Here is a 24,303-nt window from a genome sequence, read left to right on the forward strand (position 1 = left end):
TGCTCTTCTCCCCTCGTCTACATTTTTGTCTTGCATCGTCTTACTCAGAGAGACACCCCCCCGCCCTCTCCTCCTCCTCCCCCCACAGCTGTTTCCCCCTGCTTTATATCTGTTTGAGTTTTTCTTCCCTGCCCCCGGGATGTTGCCCTTATGTTTCTTCATCACACAAGCTCTCTCGCTGCCTATCATTTCGTCTATCTCCCCTCCGTGGTCCGGCTGCTGAGCTCCCAGCCTGGGGTTTCCACGGCAACCACCCTCTTGTCTCGAGGCTTGCATTGCAGTGACGCCCCAACCCCCTTTAGCTACACACATGCACGGATGTACAGGGATGACACCCGACCGCTGTTGGAGACCAGGTTTCTGCTCCGAGCTGAGCTGTTCGGTTTTAATGTCGCGATAACACACACTTAACAAAAGAGGATGTGTTTACATTTGGGTTTCTGATGCCTGTCGGAGGTAGATGTCATTGGCGTGATTGACAGCGAGCGGACGCCGCCACCAGCGGTGAAATGAGCAGGTTGTGAATCAGCCTCTCTGGTGATTGAAGCTGCTGTGATGCATGACTTTGCAGACTTTTTTTTTTTTTTTTTTTTATGAAGCGCGTGCCGCAGACTTCTTTGTTTTTCGGGGGGTTTATTTGAGGCAGGCTGTTTTTCTTTATTGCTTTAGTCATGCTGTTAGGCGTCTGTTTGTGCAAGAGGTGCGATTTTAAATGACCAACTATGGCAGAGAACGTGTTGCCCTGAGGGCTGTGGATGGTTGCTAAGTGTGCTATTTACTAGGCAACAACCGATACAGTTGAATATCATGACATTTGTTAATAATCTTTATTTCTTTTTATCCTCCAAATAATATAAGTTCTTTTTTTTATGGTTTATTTTACACTAAACTGTGTGTAAAATTCACTTGAAAAAAGTCACAGTGTTTGATCATTTTTGTGTTGCAATTAAACTTCCGGCCACCAGATGGTGGCATTCATTATGTCCCCCGCCGTTAAATGAATAATTAAGTCCTGTGAGATTCCCGCGACGTGTGAGGATACAGTCGACTTCAGCAGCTTTCGAAGTTGATGTTTTGACATATTTTAAGCAGCTCCCCCTTTGTCAAGAGTCTGGAAGTTAATTCTGGAACACCAGAGTCAAGTATTCGGACAGATATTCTTTTTTTTTGACAGTTATAACGCTATAACCACTGCAAGGACGTGTTTCAGAGGGGAATCATTTTACTGCCACGCACACGTCTGACAGCTAGTGCACGGTGAAGTTTTGGGAAGAAGCCTTGAGGAAGTTCTATCAAAAGGGAGAGCCAAGGCGGGGGTTCATCGGTTTCAAACGTTTGGACGTGTATAAGTCTGCACGACGTATGGAAAAATTTTGATAGGTGCGATATGCATATCGAAAAAATGTGTGAAAAATTATTAATTTTATAAATCAAGCATTACTTAAATGTGCACTTTGACCAATCAGTGTAAAAGTTTTCAATTTGTACTTCTATGTCTCGTTGTTGTTTATGTTTCTTCTGTCTGTGAGCTGTGCTTTACAGCTTGCTAGGCTCGGTTGCTATGGTGACGCGTTTTGCCCGCGCCCATATACACGGAAGTAAGACTAACATATTAGCGCTACTCAAACTCTCTTTCAACCCCCTTTGTTAAAGTAACGTATCGTAGTTGTTTTCAGCGTTCTTATAAAATTGCGGAACTTCCTGTATGTGTACGAGGAGTTGCGATTTATTATTGATTTTGCGATATCACGTTGCGCCGGTGGCTCCTCTCTGATGTCGCTCAGTTTCGCGGGAAACTGATGCAAGTCCCGCGAAAACTGAGCGTTATAAGTGATATTTTTCTCCGATCTTTTCGGCACAAAGCGCGAAAATAAACGAAAGGGAAATATCGATCGTTTTCCTTATCTAATCCCCCCGGACGTCCCCTACTGTACTCCTACTGTGCACGCCGCCACTTTTTTCGGTGAAAGAAAAAGATTCCATTAATCGAAATCGCACTTCAAGACACCCATATTGAATATCGCACATATTTCCAATATCGTGCAGCCCCAGACGTGTTCAAAGCGCTTGGACCAATATTGCTAATATTCGTAAATATGAGTATGGTATGAAACTTAGATCCGTGTCACAAACGCAACCAGACGTCCATTCACGTTCAGTCAAAATTCTACATACATGTTCTGTTCACCTTCTGATTTACCTTTCTCAGAACTTATAATCACTTTTACATCACTGTTAGAACTGTTACTACTGGATAATTGAATTGATAATTATTGAACACTGAATATAATTTACCTGGTTGTTGTGCAAGATATTATTTTGGCAAGTTTTACCTTTTTTTAAATTTAATTTTCTGATATACGCACAACTGAACCAGAAATTAAAAAATATATTTAGTGTGATAAAATGTGGAATAAATTCTTATGGTAATACTGGTCACCATGCGGCAAAATTATCTTTTCAAAGAAAATAAAATACTGTCACATTTAAATGTTGCCATAGCGCCGAGCCCTATTCTGAACAGAATAAAACACAAACATTAACAATAGTTATAAATCATCTGAAATATTAGGGCTCATTGAATCTCTCCAAATGAGTTTGAATCAGCTGCTCTGCCGGTGAATGACAAATGAATAACAGCAGCTGAAAGAGTCAGTGACACGATGATGATGAATCCTCAGGGGTTCGGATCTCCATCTTGTGTCCCGTGTTGTGGCAAATCAGTCCCGGATGTGGTTTGTCATTGTTTGAGGCAGAAAAATCATCAGATGAGATTAATCAAAGCGTGGTTTTCGGAACGGATAACATTCACGAGGAGTAGTTCTTTGTCTAGAGTTCAGTAAACGACAATATTTATCTGCGACACATTTATTAAGTGCGATCTGAAACAAAAGCAAAGAGGATTTTTGATTGAAGTAAATGATAATCTTCTTAATAGCCTGTTTATAATGTGAAGGACGTAAGGAAGATCGAGATGTAAAATGTATATATAAATGTCAAGCTTAAAATATTTAGAGCCCACAAAGAATTAAAAGAGATTAACATAACATGACATTACATTAAAGGCCTTCTTGCTTTCCTTTATTCTCTCTGCTGCTGCACAATAGCATTAAATGAGCTCATGTTGTGCTTTTTGTATTATATATATATGTATATTACATGAAACATGTTATTATTTATTATTCTAATGGAATGGTGTTCTTTATGGCACTAATGTACCACTTCAACTGATCAAAGTTGATTGTCAACAGTATATACACAATATGTGCATGTATTAATGTCTTTGCATGGAAGTTATCAAATATTTTGTAACATAAGGTGCAATAATATATGTGCGCCTTGTAGTCCCCCAAAAATAATTGAATAAAAAATAATGTCAAACTTAATAAAGTTAATAAAGAAATAAGGTCGCACTTTGTTGAGATCAAACAAAATAATAATTATTTACAAATTATAATTACTCATTTACTTACTTAGTTCTATTTGAAGATGCTGTACCTCCGTTTTCAAGAGAATATAGAACATTCTAAAATATTGTTTCATGCGCCCCCAAGTGTCAGAAAACTGTTACTGCAATTTCTCCTTCAATCTAAGTACCCACAAACTGCATTTAGATTTGTTTACGAAACTCAATAAAGTCTCTCACTCCTGTCTCTGACTAGTGTGGTAGATGACGTTTCTAGTTAACGTTTCTAGTTAACTTTAAAACCCAGACCGGTTCAGTTCTGTCCACTTTATTCTAATCCTGTGCTGTTTTGTTTTGTTGAGTTCAATTACACCAATTCTGTACCAATTTGTTGAATGCTGTTTCAGCCTCTCATGTTCTTTTCTATTCTCAGTCTGTTCTGTTATTTTACGTTATGTTCTGACCTGATCTGCTTTTACTCTGATTTATATTCTTTTGTAACACAAGATAATATTTGTGTTATTACATTTTGTTCCTTTTCCTTCCAAGCTTGTTCTATCCTATAATTTTCACATTTTTCCACTCTGGCTTATAATGAGGCTGTTTATGTCCTCAAGTCCATATCGGAAGACCATGTCCACGTCAACAGTGACTCCATCCAAAACTGTAATTATCATTATAGTTGCTGACGTGACTCTAATGGAATGAAAATACTTATTTTTTCCTTTAAATGATCCTTTTCTTGTTGCAACAAACAACAGTTGGTGTGATCATGGAAGGGCCAAAAAGGTTCCGTCAGTGTCATGAGTTAATTGAATCATCTTCAGGCTTGTTGCGTAGGCGTGCGCGTTGGCAAGACTCTGGTGATGCAATTGGTATAATGATACAGGGGCAACAATACGATATGTTGTGATATGTTGTGATACTGTAGAAATAAGGATATATTTGTAGTATTTTCCCAAGTACTTGACTCTGGTGTTTCAGAATTTACAGACCACATGACTCTTGAAAAGGCGTAACTCCTTTCATTTGTTTTGACCAAACCAAAATATGTTCAAACATCAGCTTTAAAATAAGCTTCTGGAGTCGACGGTATCCTCATGTCCTCAGTCATCGGTGGGATTTTGCACGATTTTATTGTTGCTTTAGCTGCGAAAAAAATCAAAAAGTCATGTTTGCTATTTTCTATTCTCAGTCTGTTCTGTTATTTTACGTTATTTTCTGATCTGATCTGCTTTTACTCTGATTTATTTTGTTGTGTAACACAAGATAATAATTGTGTTATTACATTTTGTTCCTTTTCCTTCCAAGCTTGTTCTACCCTATAATTTTCACATTTTTCCTCTTTATTTCTCTTTGTTCTTGTTCTTATTTTATTTTGATTTATTTTTTATGAAAATTTGCTGTATTTTCTGTGGATTTTTTTTTTTTACCTTACCTTACCTTAAACTGCATGACAAAAATCAACAAACTAAGTGAATATATCTACATGTTAATTAAAAAAAACATATAATTTTATTTTAAACATATACAGGATTTTATTGGAATGTAAAACATTAAAGAACTAAATAAAAAAATATATATCATTTGAAAGTTTCAAAAATCGATACATTGCTGTTAAATATTGATACTGTATTGTAAATAGATCCATATTATCTCACACCTCTACTGTTGTCTGATCATTGGGTCTGGATAAACTACAGCATAGCGAGAAGAAAAAATGATTCTTCTCTCAACAGCATTCTTTTTAATTTGAACTCTTTTTGACTTGTTCTTTTTTGCCCTCTAACCTTGACTGTTTTCCCTGCACGCTGACTGACAGGCAGGCTGCTGAAGGGACAGGACTGGCTCAGATTCAGGGCTGCAGGTCCCCGAGCACTTCAGTTGTAGCTGGGCTTGAACCGTGGCTTCATCACCAAGTTTCAATTAAATCCTCTCACTTTCTGAGCGACATCAATTCCGTGAGAGCTGCGATGTCGTCGCCTTAATTAAATGTCGATCATTTAGCAACGCTGATAACAGGAGATTAGAGGAGAAGAAGTTCTTACTCAAGGCAGCTTTGAATCAGAATATCTCAGTTTTCTCACTTGTGATGTTGCTCTCTCTCCTCTTGACCCGATTTCATTTTGGTCAATCTTCACTTGCGTTGGTTCTGTCCAATCAAAACAGTCCAGCAGCCAGCTTGTGTCTGGAGGAGAGTTTATAATTTGGTTTGGATCTCTTAAAAAACTCTCTTTTCTCCAAGTCTGACAAGGCTGTCAGTGCGAGTCATTCAGGCTGACAAGCAGACGCCACTCTGCATCACAATACGCTGTCACTGCAGGACGTGGGAGGCTTAATTGTGTTTAAGAACATTAAATATCCCGAGCTGACCCGTGCACACGTGTGAATCCTTTTATCAGAATCATCATCCATATTTTCTGGTCATAAATTTGTCTCATTTTTAAATCATCTGCATGTATATCATCAGAAATGTAAACACTGAACCTTAACCCTAGTGACCCCCCCCCCCAAAAAATTGCTTGACCCAGCGGTAACACAAGGGATACCTCAAACACATTTGTTTTCAGGCAAGCGGGTCACCTTGACCCAGGGATAACACAAGGTCTTTTTAAACTCATTGAAACAAAGTTAATTAATTAACCTGTAGACATGTTTTCATTTAAGCTCTCTATTAAAAAAAAGCAACACTATTATTTTTGGGAACATTTCTTTTTTGACAAATATTCTTTTATGATAAATACCAGTACTTCTACTTCTTTGTGCTTTCGATTTAACTTTAAAAAGGTCCAACATATTTAAACTGCTGCAAGATTAATTTGTGATTATCTGTACGTTTACATGTATATACAATTATTGCACGACCGACCCTTTTTATTAAAGATCAGTTAATCATTTCTTAACTTAAGTTGTCTTCAGATCAACATCAAATTGGAGCATTTTGATGATGAGACGAGGAGTTAAAAACCCAGCATCTCTTTGATGTATCCAGTATTTGTGCCTAGTTTGAAAATCTTATGCTAGAAAGATGAAAGCGAGTCGAGGTTGCCAGTGAAGAGATAATTCGTCTATCCATCCATATTCTTCTGATTATCTGAGGTTCGGGTCATGAGAGGCACTGACTCTTCCCTCCTTCAGAATCTTCTCTAGAGAGGCCTCAAGGTCGACCGGGACTTCTCTGCAGAAATATTCATTCATTGTCTAACGCTGTTTTTGGTGTAAATCTGTCAGAAACGATAATCTATGATTTGATGTCTACGTTGTAAAGGATCGTGGACAAAATAATTCATCTTATTTAACGACTCATTGAAGACACAGTTTAACGTTTATCTGCTATAAAGCGTATAATGTTTAGAGCTGCAGGATTTAAGAAAAAAAATGAGTATCCTTTTTTGTTCCTACTATTCAAGTGATACAATCAACATGTAACAATCCTTTTTGACTACACCTGCATATTATGATGAATTGATTGATACGTAAACTGATTTTAATTAAATATCTTTATTTAAACTTCGTGTTGTTTAAATAAAAATCTTAACTAACACGGCACTTCACGCTTGGAAATGAACATTATTACAAATTATTATAAATAATAGGGGAGTGTATTGACAAAAATCAGGAGATACGATATGTATGGAAGTTTATCTAGTACGATACAGGGGTAAAAATATGGTATATTGCGATACTGTATGAACAAGGATGTATTTGTAGTACTTCCTGAGTACTTGACTCTGGTGTTGCAGAATTTACAGAACACATGACTCTTGTCGAATCCATAACTCCTTTCTATTTGTTTTGAAAAAAAACAAAATATGTCCAGACATCAACTCTAAACGCAGCTGGAGTCAACTGTATCCTCTCGTCCTCAGGTATCACCGGGATCTGGCAAAATGTTATTCTCTTCTTCTAGCTGCAGTGAACTTAATGACTGTTGGCACCAAAAATGTCGATACAGCCCAGTTGAATATCAATGAAGAATCATAAAAATAAATATCGCGATATATCACTATACCGATATTTTGAATATATGTGTGTGGAACATATGTTTAGCAAAAAAACAAAACATTGTTAAAGTTGATTCGTCTCTCTCTGCGTTTGTGTCTGCCGTTCCCTAATGTAGAGTCAACATAAGCATTTGGGTTGTTGAAAAAAAAATCACAGCCTCTACTGAATCTAAAAAAAATGATGTGCAAAATGATGTTTTATTACACCATTAGTCGCCTGAAGTGAATGAATATAAACTAACGTGACAAATGTATTCTCTTGATTATGTAATTACACAAGCAGAGGAAGTGGTGAGGGATATTGTTCATCCCAAGTGTCAATTTTGTATAATTTAGTTCCTGGAAGCGGCTTCATGCAAGTAAAGAATGCAAATTGCTTCAAAGAAGTTGAGAGGAAAGTGGGCCAAGGGAGTGGGCTGACCTGTAAAACAAGATGAAAGGTGGTGGGGGGGGGGCTCGGTAAACAGTGAAAATGATGTATGTGGACACGAGCGTGGAGCTCCGGTGAGAAGATTGGAGAAGATCAGCAGGGAGTGTGGAGGAAAAGATTGGAAAGAACAGAAGCAGCTGATGAGATCCGGGAGAGGCGGGGCGGGTTTGGACGTACAGCGAGGGCACCGAGGGCGATGTGGAGGGAGGCTCGTAAGTCTTTCCCGGGAGAATCATATCTTCTACTGCGCTCCGCTCAGAGGAATCAGTAAAAGGCTCTATAAATAGCATCAAGAGTGAGCAGCACGTTTCTCCACTCAGATGGCCTATAAATACATGCAGCTTCTGTCACTTTGCATCTGCTGCTCTGGAATTACGCGGCCCTGCAGCTTCTCCGCCCCGACAGACAGACCTCCTCTGGAGATTCGCTGGAGAGGACGGAGATGTTCCTTAAGATGCTGTGGAGGAGGAGGACGATGATGGAGTCAGGCATGACAGACGATGGTCATCCTGATGATAGGAGCAATATTTTACTTCTGAACCTCCACAGAGATGATCTTTTACTACTTTGAAGCCTGATTAATTGATTTTTAAATCTAAATGAGATAAATTGTAAAACGCCTTTTTTAAAGGTCATTGACTTAAGTTCATTATTTTACCTTTACAAATAATGAAATGTTCCCACATATTCTAAAAATCTTCAATATACCGTTTAAAGCTCCCCTTGTTGCTTTCATGTTATACAGTGTCTTCCATCAATAAATACCCACAAGTCCTCAGTGAGGGTAAAGTCAGGTTAGGAAGCCTTCACTTTGATGCAGCATCGTTCCCTCCATTAAAAGCATTGTCTTGTTGAAGTATGACTCTTTTTTTTTTTGTACCACTGGTTGAACGAGCTGTTCTCTTGGGTCTACCAACCTGTTGAGCACCGTGGACCGGTTTTATGTCAGCATTCATCTCCAGGACTGACTTTAAGATTTTCACAGAAAACAAACGTTAACTGCAGGAAAAATAAAATTAAACCATAATGCTGAATCACGGGAGCCTGAGCTGGATTATCGGCAACAAAAAGAGGCTTTTGCTTTACTCATTGTCACTAGTTCACTGGGTTATTTTTCACTTTAAACTGGGCCGATTCTTAGGAGAAAATCTTGTCTTTTTACTTTCAAAAATGAAAGGACAGTTTCTCTTCTCTATGTGTGGCCCGGTAAGGAATACTGGTCCCAGGTTGGTACTCGGCCCCTCCTAGTTCTGGTTAGAAAGTCTGACTTTTTACAGCTAGTTTCAAGTACCCTTATAATTTGTCCTTTGAGAGTCAATTATTTATAATAACAAAAGTTATTTCTTCACCCATCGTTTCAACATACAGTATGTTGCGTTCGAGGCTGTTTCTGCCGTTCTACACCTTCTACTTCTGGGTACTTGAGGTTTTTATCCTCAAATTATCTGCCGCTTGTTTCTTTTGATCCTGTTTGCAACTTACTTTTCGATAGTTCTGCGATCACGTCCACGTCACTCGTCTTTTTGGCCACATTCCCACGTCACGCCAAGACACGTTTGCTTCCCTCCACTCACACTGACTCCGGCGGCTCGCGGGCAATTCAACAGCTTTTTGCGTCGAAAACCGACGACACCCACAGCACCAGTGTGACGTGTCCAGCGTCCAAATTTGAGGAGAAAGAATCGTAGTTGAGCTGCAATTGTCTTGACACTAATGTGTTTGCTGATGTGTTGAAGATTTATCTCTACATCTACATAGTGTGTGTGTGTGTGTTGTGCTACTCCCATGTATGTTTTTCTGGAGTGTGACATTGATTATTCCGTTTGTGTGTTGAGATTTGATAGGCTGAGCCGATGAATAATGTGTTACACATGCAGTAGAAGCGGTGCTGGAAAGCGACATACATCATCCTCCCGGGTCTCTCTCCTTTAAGGGGTGATTTGCCTGCTGGCGTCCCGCTTAAGAACTGGCTGACACGCTTTGATGTGGTTCTCCGCTTCCTGCAGTTTGATTGGCACGCTGGATTAATGTAGTGCGCACATGAAAGCCTCTGTAAACTAGCATTTTATCAAATAAAAAGGCAAATATTGGACCTGGTTAATGAATTAGTCGGTGTGCCAATCACGCTTTGTGTAGCATTGTGTCTTCAGCATATACGTTAACTCTCATGGAATTGGAGACGGACGGAAACGAGGAGAATGATTTGCATAATTGTGTAGAAATATATTAATAAAGATTGAATGATATTAACATCCGTCATCATCCTCGCCGGCTCACACTTTTTATTTACAATTTACATTTTTGTGTTGCAATTTAACTTCTGGCCATTAGATGGCAGCAGACATTAAGTCCTCTGCAGTTAAAAAGGAAATGCCTATAGATCCCAGCAATGACTAAGGATGAGAGGATGCACTCGATTCCATCAGCTTTTAAAGCTGATTTTTGCAAATAGTTTGGATTCAAAACAGCAACACCAGTTACGATTTTGTCAAGAGTCATGTGATCTGTAAAGTCTGCAACACCAGAGTCATGTACTCGACAATACTACAAATATATCCTTGTTACTACAGTACAATACACAATACATCACAACGTGGATGCCCTGTATCGTGATATGTATCTTATCACCAGATTCCTGCCAATACACAGTATTTACATAGTATATACATATTATTTATTAATAGACCAGAGACAAGTATTGGACAATACTACACATAAAGTTTTACCTTACCTTACCTTACCTTATATCCTTGTTCCTACAGCATCACAATAAGATACGGAACAAGATTCTTTCCTTATACCCCTAGTCACTGACAATCTGAGCCTGGAGTACCTGGAGAAAATCAGAGCAGAGATGAAGTGGTTCCAATCTCCCTTGGAAAGGTTTATGCTAAAGTTGTGTTGCTACCTTTAACACACAGAGGCACCAACACAATAGTTGTATATTAGTATTATTTACATTTAATTTATTTCCAATTAGTTCCTACACACTCAAATACACACTATGCAGGCTTTGAAATGTGTGTTTGTTTATTTATAAGTGAACTTGTGTATGTGTGTCTGTGTAGTTTTTGGGTTCGGGTTAGAATTAGTGTGTATTTGTGTGCATTGATTTAGTGTGTGTTTGTGTGTATCTGTGGGTTTGCCTGTGTATGTTGTGTGTCATCCTTAAGAAAATAACTTTTAACACAATATTATATGGTGGGATCGTGCAATATAATAATAAGACAGAATGATATGTAAGTAAGTAAGTAATTTTTATTTGTATAGCGCTTTTCCAGACCAGGGTCACAAAGCGCTTAAACAATCAAAACAATATTCAATAAAGTATATACTTTAAAGGTCAAGATACAACTGAGAACATAACAGGAGTTCCAGAAAATCAAGGAAAAGCCTGAACAAATAAAAATGTCTTATGACAGAGAGAAGAAGATCGTTCCAAACCTTAGGAGCAACAGCCTGGAAGGATTTCTCTCCTCTGGTCCTGAACCGTGTTCAGGAACCATCATTAGATTCTGATCCACAGACCTCAGAGCCCAAGCTGGGGTGTAAGGCTGGATCAGATCAGTGATGTAAGGAGGAGCCTTATTTATTTATTAATGTAGTTTTTATCAATTTCATGTGCAGTTTGATAATAATCGTTGTAACAATGTTACAACTGTTTGACACCTTTTTAATATCGTTGTTTTGCAATGACAATAAAGGACTGAACTGTTTGTGCATGCGTGATTATGTTTGTTTGAGCTCGTGTTTACACTGTATGTGTGTGTGTGTGTGAGTGTATTCATGTGTGCATGGTGTGTGTAATGCATGTCTGGGTACGTCCACCTGTGCATGTGTGAGTAGGTAAATGTGTGTGTCCAGTATTGATCTGTGTGTGTGTTTGTATATGTGTGTCTCCCTACGACCCCCGTCCTCCCGCAGCTGTCAGCGCCACAGACTAATAAAGGTGCTTTACAGCATCTCAGGGCCGATCTGCATCACGACAGGAGACACCTCTGTACAGCAGCGATTTCTCAATGTCACTCCCGCTCCAATAACGTCCAACAATGACCCACTGAGCAACAAACGTGTCTGCAACTCACAGCCTGACAGAAAACTCCATGGGAGAAACTCCAGAAGTAATGAAGTCATTCTTCTTGAGTCAACTTTCATTTAAAGACTCATGAGCGATGAGGACCATGCAGAGGATTTTGTGGATTTTATACCCAATATTGTTGTTAATCTCTTGAGTTTGATGCATTTTTAGGAATTTCAAATATCATTGATAGCAATAAGCAGCAGGTGTCTACAGATTTCTGGATCTTGTTTGCGTCATCGCTGGGTAGGAACGAAGAAGAAAATGCTTTAATAAAATGCTCCTTAAAAAAGTGACTGATCCTTCAATATTCACTCCTACTGTAACAACACCAAAGTGTAAGGTTTCTTGTCCCTACTATAGACGTATCCTGGAATCTCCATTAAAGTCTTTTTTGCCTCGCAAGCTTTACAGATAGATCCCAGGACGACATGTCACCAGACAAATGTGAACAAACAGCAGAAAACACTTGAATAAAGGAATGATTACCGTATTTCCCGGACTATAAGTCGCTCCGGAGTACAAGTCGCACCAGCCATAAAATGCATAATAAAGAAGGAAAAAACATATATAAGTCGCACTGGAGTACAAGTCGCATTTTTGGGGGAAATTTATTTGATAAAATCCATCACCAAGAACAAACATGTCATCTTGAAAGGCAATTTTAAAATAAAAATAGAATAGAGGCAACAACAGGCTGAATAATTGTACGGTATGCTTACGTTACATGACACAACTGAGAACGTGCCTGTTGTGTTAACATAACATATTGAGAGTTATTCAGATAACTATAGCATAAATAACATGCTAAGAAGTTTACCAAACCATCCGTGTAACACCAAATGACTAAAATCCAATGAAATCTTCATCATCGGTATCACTTTTAAACAACTTCGTATCTCTGGAGGTAGAAGATGCGGCGCTTCCTCTTCTACGTCGAAATTATCAACACAGGCCTAGAGCGCCCTCTTGCGGTTTATGTGAAAATAACATGTGAAATGATATACCGGTAATAATGTGTTAATAATTTCACACATAAGTCGCTCCACAGTATAAGTTGCACCCCCGGCCAAACTGCGACTTATAGTCCGGAAAATACGGTAGCTATATTTTAACACATTTGCATTCATACTGTAATTTGGTCTTTTTCATCCGTGCAACTTGCCACTGCAACCAGGCCTCACATCTTACTGTGTCACTGGTTTCAAGTGGCAACTTTAATGCAACCCATTAAAACAAAATCTGACTTGGATATGACATGTTGCGCTAATAACTAATTGTATCATGAATGCTAGATTTGATCTGCTAGAGCTGTTTAAGTTGTTGGATTTAATACTTATTCATTCTTTACCTTCTTTACTTCCTGTTTTGGTATGTCAGGGTTTAAGTTGAGTCTATTTGTTTTCTAAAATGTAAACATTGTAACTTTGCGTTTCAATAGAAACAATAATTCTCAATCATCTTTTATCTTCCTTTCATCAACATCTTTTAAGAGCACCTATAAATGTATTTTCTTTTTCCTCTGAAGAATCTGAAACTTTTATTGTTGCCAGTGTTGTAGATACAACAAAGTATTTTGTGGTGGAAGTACAGAATAAAAGAAATAAGATAACACACAATAAAACCAATAGTAAAACAGAACAAGACAAACAGAAGCGGCGCCTTAATTGTTACAAATTTTAACTATTGGTACCACAATCTGTTCTGATATATAGCAGAATAAAATAACTGTTAATCTTGTGATCCTCCCCCTCATCTTTTTCCAAACGCAGAGAAACTACAAGTGGGTGCTCTTTGGTTCATATCATTTACCTATGCGGCTACGAGACAGATTGGCAAACAAATATGTGCAAAGAGTCCAACATCAAAAACCGTCAGCGGCACCTTCTGGAAGCGAGAGTTCCCCGTGTGAGCTAGTCTAGCTGCTTCGGTCTCCAGTTGAATCATCTGCTGACACCAGACGAGCCCCCTCCTCCGATGTGGATCCACAAACCGAAAGTCATCGTGAGTGAAGTCTCACGGGAGGATTGTGGATTTGGATTTTCTGGTTTGTGTTGACAGGAACATTTTTACTCCGATGTTTGCTTTATATTTGACGTACCTCTGTGGCGAGTGTGTTTTTCTACCGGACCGTCTTTCACACTACGCTGGTTTTTGACGCCTTGGGGAGGATCAGGCGGTGGAGCTTACTTGTAGAACTTCTCAGCCAAAAAGAGGTGTCTGGCTGCTTTCACAGATGGTGTGGGTCCAAATTTACCAATTAATAGAAAAAAAATTATAGTATTTTAAAACAAAAACGTATTAACATGTGCATGTACCACTGTCATTATTTAATCCCACATGAACACAACAGATTTTTATGAATATATGTTAGAATGAATGGAGAAGATGAGAATGAGTCTCAGATTTGTACACATATTTAAAAGCAATATACCAGGTACTGGTGACTTGTTTAGGTGTATCTTTATGGGGAAAACATCCTAAGTGTGTTCTTTTCAGACACTTAAGATTCTCTCTATACCAGTAGTACAGACAAAGACACAAAATCTTTTAGCTCTCTTGATCAATGGCCGAACAAATGCATATATACCAAACTCTTTAATAGTATTGAATTCCCATTAAATTCATTTTCTTCTCCTCCAGTGTCTCTGGACAATTGTTGACATTAATAATATCCGCTCCTAATCCGATTTTAAACACTGGCATCTTTAAATGTCAGGATATCAACATGAACATGAATGTACTTCGATTTTGTGCCAACCATTCTGCAGGCCACATAAATTGACTTGAGTTTCACACACCTGGTCTATACAGAAGGAAAGTTGCTTTGCTCTATTCTAAATATCACTATACCTGAGCTCCAGACAACCTATGGAAGAAACCTATTGTAACTGTTTGTCTCTGTAGTTTTTACCATCAGACACACTTAGACACTGGTAAGCATAAACGGTATCTTATTGTAGACATATAGAGAAAAAGCAACACTTGCATTTGATAACTTTACTAGTAAAGTTTGGTCGAGTCCGCTCAACCAAGAGTGTCAAACTTAAACCATACAAGGGGCCAAAATCTTAAAGAAAACAGCGTCTCACAATATGTGTATTTACTAAATGGTCTATAACCGGAAGTGTTTTATTGTCTTTTAATTCTTGGAGACCCAATGTATCTTTATCATATCTATGTTTGTCCTTCCAGCATTAGTTTAAATTAGAGATAAATTAAGAAAAAAATCTGAAATTGTTGGAGATTTTGTTGATATCAATAATCTTGGTTGTTTACCTTAGATTATTATACCTAATAGGTCACGACATAAACACTAGCTTCGCCGTATCTATTTTTGATTTTCCACCAACTACTCCTTCGGGCCACATTAAATGACTTGGCAGGCCAGACTTGGCCCCCGGGGTCCTTGGGTTTGTGCCATAGGGGATATTTGACCCATCTATTTCTTAAAACATGGTTTCACATCTGTGTATAAAAAATTAAATTCCTACACAAATTCATCATGAGCAGGAGGCCAGTCAAGATGTCATCCTCTTGTAGGCATTACAGAATGTAAATGAGAAACAACTTGACCTTTCTTTGCTCTCTCTCTCCGACTCTGAGATCGAAAACCGAACAAAACAATAGCATCGATTAATTCGGCGGTAAAGGTAGCGGTTCTGTCTCATCGCCCCTCACGGCAAAAACATACTTTGTTCAACTTTCATTTTCTCCAACTCTTACTTCAATCCAGTCTCCACAACGAATATAGACCCAGAGAAAAAAGTCAACGTGTGCACTAGTGCGACGTCTCTTTAAAAGCCCATCTTCTTAAAACCCTCTCCGTAATCACTCCGCGGTGGGCGAGTGAGAGCTCAGCGTGGTTGAAACTGTAGCGGTAATTGATTGATGAACTGTGAAGCACAGACCAGCAGTGTTTTGGAACCTGTCGGAGCTCGGAGGCTGCTCATGGAAAAAATCCTCCGCCGTCATTTCTGGACCAAGCATTATTTTGGTGCAGCCTGTTACCATGGCGAGGCTGACGTGTTGTCGTGGTAGCAGACACTGCTGTCGGGAGTGTTACCACGTTTTTGCATCTGTAGCTCTGGCTTTGTAGTGTAAATAGTTGGTGTGTGCGTGCCTGTGTGTGTTGACCCGCTGTCACACTTCACAGCTGCCAGGCGGGCGGGAGATTTGGGGGGAGGTTGAAAGAGAAGGGGAAGAGAGTGAGAGACAAAGCTTGAAGGGGAGACAAAAGAAGCCAGGTTGATGGAGAGGAAGGCGATTATAAAGAGGAGAGTCAGTAATGTGTAGAGAGAGAGAGGAGCGACGGAGGAATAAATGGATTAAACAGCGGAGAGGTAAATTGGAAGGAATGGATGATTGGAACTCCAAAATGGAATTGGGCAGTAGATGAACAGCAACAATTTTTGGAGCAGCTTCTTACGCTCATAACAGCTCTTCCTGCTGTATTACTGTAGTGTTTCTGACTAGACTGTAGTGAATAAATAGGTGTTAGAAATGGGACCGAAAACATGATCGAAGAAACAAAACATGGTGACAATAAAGCGGAAAGGAACCAACACACTAAGGCAAAAATAATTTCTACAATTGAAACATCAACAGCATTTTAAAACTGACAGGTTGTTATGGGATGTGAACACAACAAACAGTCGTACGAGACAAAGGGTGTCGGAATTCCTTAAAGCTTGTTATTGAAGGTTACAATTTTAAGTTCCTCATTGTCATATTCTCTCCGAGATTTCTCTTTTGCAGGCTTTTAAAGTGCGGATTCCATTCGCACGACTTCACCGCAGCACATTCGGCTGTCAAAACTAGTTATCAACTGAAAATACCGGCGAACTAATGAGACGACTCTCGCCGTGATAATGGGAAGCAGCAGCACTGACCAGTTTAGTGCTATAATTCATGTTTTCCTTTTTCCTTCAGTGGATCTACACAGTCATTATCACCACATTCCTTCAATGATTGCGATGGGTAAAGGGCTACGTCAAAGAAGATTCATTTTTATAGTCCATTGTTAGAAATGATTGAGTTCAGATTAAGACAAGACATTGTGCTCCCTCCTTCTTCGTCATTATATAATTCTTTGAAATATTCCACATCTTCTAATAATTCTATAGGGAGCTCTTCCCCTTTCTTTCTTTTCTTCATATAGAAATCATCTTGTCAGTATTTGACAGGTAAGCTGGAATGAGCAAAGAAAGATTTTGAGCCGTCATCTGTGAAAGAAAATCTTTTTTTTTTCATGAGGGAAAACACTGTGACTAAACCAATACAAATCTGATTAATTCATTTAAACGCTGAGCCACCACATTTTACAGCCTTCACTTTTTTGTATTTGAAAGAGCATCTATCTTGCAAACACTTAACTGTTCGCTAACTGATGGATCCAGAAGCTACATTGTAAAGAAAATGAAGAATTTGTCCAACATGGGAAAAAACGAAGAAAAACTATGTGTTAATTTTGTCTGTTAGCAAAAAAAAAAGGTTTTCACAAAGCAGTAATTAAACAAGAAACAGTTTCTTAAGTACCATTTTTCACAGTGTAGAATACTTGACCTTAAATCAAATTACTAAAGTAAATAATATTAAATGTGGCTGTGGTGAAGATGCATGTTATTTTTGTTCCTCCAACTTTGCTTTAAGACACCACTTTAATGTCGATGACCAAGATAGACCTCGTCTATCACTTCTTTTAAATTGTGACGATTGTTAAAGTGAGCAACTGCGCGAGATGTGGAATAGGTCAGTCAAATGTCTCGATTCAATGACCTTCTTTAATTGGCGCGAGATGTTGCAATTTATTCGCGATCAAGTGGGAAACTATAGAAACAGGCCCTTTTTCTCTTCTGGTGGTGACAGCAAGGCACTTCGTGATGTGACCCACCTTCAGGATTCAATCTGAGCTGATACAATATCTCAATCATTGGAGCTTATTTATTCAGTTCATTTTATGCTGCTTTCATGAAGAGCGTTAAATGTAAGAGTATGTCTTGTCTCTGTACTTTTGTAGTTATTTTAAGCCCTAGAGCAGGGGTGTCAAACTCAATCACTCCAAACAGGAGGTAGGAGTCTCATTTTGATGTTGTCTTTCTTTGTGTTTGTTCTCCTTTACCAAAATTATAGTTTTACTAATTTTTGACCCTGTAATCTCTTATCTTATCTTATCTCAGATACGCTGGCATCTTTGTATGTCACCACAATAACATTACACATGGATTTTGAGCCAGCCATCCGACGGTCACCTTTTGGAATTTCGATTGACCTCCCTTTTTCTTTGAAAGCTTTATAACCAGTGGCAAAGATTGATTCCTCCAGATCTCAGACCATGGTTCTCATTCCTAAAATGCTGTCATATCTTGTTGGAAATCCGGGTCACGGCACCAAGTAGTTAGGGTTTTGTCCCGATGAACTGACCCTTCCCCAGTCTCGATATGTGGTGGTGGTAAAGAAGGACACAGACAGGAATTAGTTTAAGAGAAAAATGCTCGTTTAGTGAAATATGCAAAAGTCTGAGAACAACTTATATGATCATGGGCCTTGGCAAAACGGAGATCTCGCAGAGACGTCTTCAAATGCCAAGCGCAAAGTTCTAATGAAATGGCGGATCTTTTATAGTATGAATATTCAGGTAAACGGCTTTAGTCATTTGTGCATGTATGATTGGTCAGATGCTCTAAACACTTGTCTTCTGAGATGGCTGTCTCACCTGTTGGTTGTGGAATTTTACCGCAGTGGATGTCTTTTAGAGAGAACCTGTTTTATCAATTGACTTACGCAGATGTCTGTCCTTGTCCTTGTTGGAACCAGACTTGCTGGCATCATCTACAGATTGTTTTGTATCTCTCAGTGTGAGTGTCAACCTGACCTGACCTGACAAATAGCTGAGCAAGTGGATTCTAAAGAGAGGCAATGGTTATTTAATATCAATTAAATATGGAAGATTATCAGTTAATCACGTGATTATTTGAAATGTGTGTTAAATCTAGATGATCAATTATAGAAAGTGATATTATCATATCCCTACAAGGTCTACTGGTGGATTGGTGCGCACAAATATATGGATGTTTCCAATTTGTTAAAAATGAACGACTCCATGTTCAAGCGCTTTGTAAACTGATATATGTGTGTGATGTTACCTGCTGCCATAATCTTCTATAGTTCATGAACTCAGAACGACTGACATTGATGTATAAGACAATATATTTAGAGGGTGAGGGTTGGGCCAACCCTGAGACAGGTACCTTGACTTCTTCACCTAACCCTCCTATACCTGATATTAAACCCTCCTAATACAGTTCCAATATTTGGACTTCACAGCTTTAAGATTTTTCTATGACCTTGTGTTTCAGACGAACCAGAAGAACAGACGATAATGTGTGATGTGTTCCATACAGGTTTGCAGTTCCATCTCAACTGCTGTATTATGCATCGATGACCCTCACAGGGATATGCAACTATCAAAGCACACAGTGTAAACCATTAATCATCGAACCATCTCCCCCCTTCCTTTAATATCATTATCATTCCATCAGAGGTTTATTTTTAGCTGCTGCTCTGCCTCCTGGTGACTCCCTATCTAATTATACCAACATATCTCATGTGTACAAACGCACACATGCACACATCTGAAGATGAGCAGCGAACAAATCTTCCACTGCAACTCTATAATTTATCGAAAGGCCTTTTCTCCGTCCTCCCGTCGTCTGAAACAAGCAGAGTTATTTCAGTATATCAGCTGTTTCAGCCTCGGTTCGAAATGGATTTTCCTTGTTTTGAGTAATAACTCTTTCTTTCGCTCCTCCCCGCCAGTTGAGGTGGAGGATGTCTGTGCCAGCTAAAGTGCCAGCCCCGGAGCTCTTCTACGCCATTACAGGTTTAAGTCGTGAGCCATAAATCTCTGTTGTGCACAGTGTCACCTTTCAGATGTTGGCACTTTGCAATGCAGAGGCACTTTTTGGGCGTACGGCCAGCGTTATCCTTTATTAGCAATAGCACGGCGTTCGATCAATAGTAAACAACGTTGGCGCTCCGGGCTCCGGGGAATCATCCCTGCATCCTGTCAGAGCAGTCTGTGCCTCTAAAAATATCAGCACCTGTGAAGTTTCTGCTTTGCTCATTTATTAGAACCCAGAAGAGTCATTCATATGCAGTTTTAAAAATGCTCCAAGGCTTATTATGATACCATGATCGCCATCTGTGGAATAGTGTTTGGCTTTTACTGTTATTGGTTCCACCGGTCCAATCAGGAGGTGCAGTTTAAGGTTTGATGGGGTTATCCTTAAGTGAGGCTTTGGTAGATATGTGGGGTGAAGTATTACTGATGTGGACCTTTTAGATGTGATGCTCAATAAGCGTTCCCCCTTTCACACTGCATGGTAAATAGCAGGACAAGCCGATCAACCAGTTAATTTGGTCCAGGATTAAACGGTTGTCGGCACTATCTGGAAGTTAATCACCCCTTGAAACCATGGACTGCTTTACCTCTGCTCCCCTGCGTTCACCAGTTAATATATTTGATGACGGAGTTGTTAGAATAAAGATCAATCTGTGTTTAAAATTGCCAAACTGTACCGTTAGTCAGTTGAAAGCTAGTTTTCTCGTTCGATAATGTGACGTGTCGGAGACGGGAGGGAAGTGCAACCTCTACGTTTATACAGTTTAACCAGAGATCAAACTGAGAAAATGTAGCTTTATAACAACAACATTAACATCACATTTGTAGCCTCCCCAGTTTGTAAGCATCTTAACAAATGCGTAATTGTCGTTTAATTAGAAAGTGTTGTGGTTGTTGTAAGTTGGTAAGTCAAAATGCATTATTCACAACATGGTTAAAGTGCACTTAAAGGACTATTGTTGTTGGAATAATTGGTGCTGTAAGTCAACTTGCTGAGGAAGGAAGCTATTTGATGATTTGAAAACTGTAAAAAAAATATGAAAGTTAAATGGAGTCACAAAATAGTGAGTTTATACTAGGTTAAAAATGAAAGTACGCCCAAAATGTTTGCTTACAAATGACTCATACAACAGGTTAAATAGGATATTTCTAAATGGGTCTCTTTATGTGACCAATGTAAACTAGGTAATGGTGCTTATCTATTTTAATCGTATACCAGATGGATCTTTGATCATCATGGGTTGTTCCAAAGATACTTAAAATATTCCTAAATCATTCCAGCAGGCTCTGGCCTTTGATTTGACTGTTGCTGAAAGATTCATTTTGTGGCAGATAAAGTTTCTCCTCCATCATATAAGATCTGGATGAATGACATGAATTCATTCCTTTTTTTGGAGGCGATCAGATTTTTTCTATTGAGCAACGTTAAAAAATACCATCAGGTAGGAGATCTTTTAATCAAGTTCAAAATAAGTGACTCTTGAACTATGGAAAATGGATGGATTCTTTGTTAGAAAATCTGCATATACATATATATATATATTTTCATAATGAAAATAAATTGTAATTTTTCAACAATTAGATTTAATCTCCCTAGTTTAAAACACTTGTAAGAAGTGTATGATGCCATTTTTACTACAGCTATAACTTCCTTACACCCACTCACTCTGGCAGGAGCACTAAGAAAAACTGGACTATATCAGAAAAATGTCACTTCTTGTTTTTGCATTTATGGTTAGAAGCAAATGAGATCTTCGTCCATGCTGTGAACTTTAGACTGGACGCCCACTTTAAACCACTTTTTGTTATAAAAAAAAAGAAAAAGCTTATCTTAGCTTTTGAAAATAAACAAAATGAGCAAATAAATCCATGTTTTAGTAAAGAATACATTTTAATAATAAATAAATAAACAAAATGAGCAAATAAATGCATGTTTTAGTAAAGAATACATTTTCATTAAATGCTTTTCGACTGTGGCAAGATAACTGAAATTCTGAAGCAGTGATTCAAGAGGAGAAGATGCAAACACAGAATGTGTGAGGCTGCAAAAATGACCTCAACACCACCTTCCTGCCAGCATACATTAGCTAAACGTCTGTCACCGCGTCTCCTCACCCCTCCTTCTTTAACTCACAGGGCTATACAAGGACTCACAATAAGGATTAGGGGAATGATTGATAAAGAAATGTAACAAACGGCAGCAGAAAGCAGAGAGGATGGATTTAACCGGGGGCTTCGCTCATTTAGAAAATATGCTTTGCTAAATGTATCGACTCGCCGCAGACAAAGCGGAACTACAATACGCTTATGTGAGAGTGTGAGACAGCTGGTGTGCGAGATGGCCGTCTGAACAAATGTGTGGAAGACACGGGGAAAGTTTTCTTATCGGCTCATCTCCAAGCCACATTAGACGCTCAATATTTCTAGCTCAGATCCAAGATGTCTGTGAGACCGAGGCCATCAGTATTCCAGAAGGCTCTGTCCACTCTGTTGTGGGCAGCAGAATAATTTCATTCTGATCTTGGAGATCAATACTGGCGCTCGGAGGAAGTCGGCCGGCCGTGACTTGCCTGTAATGTGACACAATGTGTATGATGTAATGTGCCTTTCAGGATACGCATTTCTTATGAGATGACAGTTCGCCGGGAAAGATAAATGAAGATGTCGCTAACAGTAGAGGAAACTAAACCTGATGCATTGTTTCGGAGAAAACAAAATCGATAGAATAAACCCTAAATAAAAAAAATGTTTGGACTTTTTATAAACATGCTGGATGAAGATGGATTTGTAGTTGTATTGTAGGTGAAACATTTGGAAAAAGGTGTAGTATAAAGCTAGAAATCCACTCAATCAAGAGGCATATAAACTACCATATTGGTGTCATTCATTGATGCTCTATATTTATTAGATCACGATCATTTAATACCTCTTTAAATAATTGAAATATCACAGAGATTTGCTCAGTGGAATGATGTTGACTTCCAGAACTCACTTGCACAACACACACCATAAACAGGGAAACAAGGGAGCCTTTCAAAGAGTGACACATACCGCAAACAGTTTGTGGATTCAGATGGTATCCGGGAACAGGTTTAAATCTTGAGCCATAAATCTATGTTGTGCTCAGTGACACCTTTCAGATGTTGACTGTTTGCAATGCAAAGACACTTTTGGGCGTAGGGCCAGCATTATCCTTCATTAGCACTAGCACGGCATTAGATTAAGGTAAGATAAAGGTAAGATAAGAGACAGACATTATGGTTGTCAGCAATTAAACAAGCGCTGAAGTACAATGAAAGTCTAAAGGTCAAATAAACATCCTTCCATCCTTTAATGACCACTTATCAGTTCTAATGAGCTGGTTCACGTCCCGGCTAATTTGGTGCAAGAGCAAGGTCGCCAGCTTGTCCTGGGACACACATGTAGGCGAACAGCCATTCACACACACACTCATGGACAGGTTGGAATGATCAATTCACATAGGTTTATGTTTGGCTTGTGAGGTACAACTGGAGTGCCTGGAGGAAACCACACAAGAAATTTTACTCAAGGTGGATTTGAACCAAACAACAAGAAAAATCCCTATTCCCAACAACATTTAAAATACCCTTAAAGCCCCAATCTGTAGGATGTAATGCAGTGTCTGTGGCTCCCCCAGTGTCAGAAGAGTGTAACGCAATCTTATAAATGATCTGTTTCCTGTGTACACTTTCTCTGACTAACTGTTGTAAAGCGGTTTGGTAGTCATTGACTCTCCAGGCGGGTCGTCCAGACAACGTTGCCTGGTAAAAGTATTGGAAAGCTGAGCTAATGAGTTATGATTGTTCGGAATGAAACCATGAAAACAAATTTGATCTGTTATATAGTGAACATTTCATCTTTAACTTCTCAAATAATATTTTTTTTGCAATAAAAGGAAAGAAAAATCACACGACATGTGTTTTTCTTAAAATGACTGAAGTTTAAAATTATTTTTTATAACAATACAGCGGCATATTTATTATTTCTAAAAGCACGGGCAATAGTTAAACGTTTATTAAACAATTAAACAATGGTTTCTAATGTTCTGCACATGGTTTTTCCACCACCTGGTGTCAGAAATGGTAACACAATTCATGTGGAAAGAGACTCCTCTGGGTGAGTATGTGTGAGAGCTTTTGGTCCACACGCTTCCACCTGTGGTGCTTAGGATCTCCGGTGTCCTGCTGAGTTGTGATCAGCTCGATGATGGGATTACTGCTGGCACAGTGGGCACATCACCAGCTTTTAGACTTACAAGCACACATGTTGCCAAACATAGACTGCACTCACACCTATGCACGCGACAGTGATAGAGTCGGGAACAGAGCTAGTCGGAGACAAAGTGAAGTCGCTGCTGAAAGTTGAGAAGTGTTAGATCAAGCGTGGTGACATTTGTTCAATAGACATTTTGAGATTGAGATATTATCACTTGTGAATGCTTGCGCAAGTGTACTTAATGTG

At 38.9% G+C, this 24,303-nt stretch overlaps 1 protein-coding gene across 2 annotated transcripts in view; it reads left to right on the plus strand.

Annotated features, from left to right (window-relative positions):
• magi2b (membrane associated guanylate kinase, WW and PDZ domain containing 2b) overlaps positions 1-24,303 on the plus strand; it is a 99,444-nt gene that overhangs the window by 23,516 nt on the left and 51,625 nt on the right. The gene's annotated exons all lie outside the window — the stretch shown is intronic.

This window comes from Callionymus lyra, chromosome 8 (genome assembly GCF_982586985.1).
Source record: "Callionymus lyra chromosome 8, fCalLyr1.hap1.1, whole genome shotgun sequence".
Taxonomy (NCBI): Eukaryota; Metazoa; Chordata; class Actinopteri; order Syngnathiformes; family Callionymidae; genus Callionymus; species Callionymus lyra.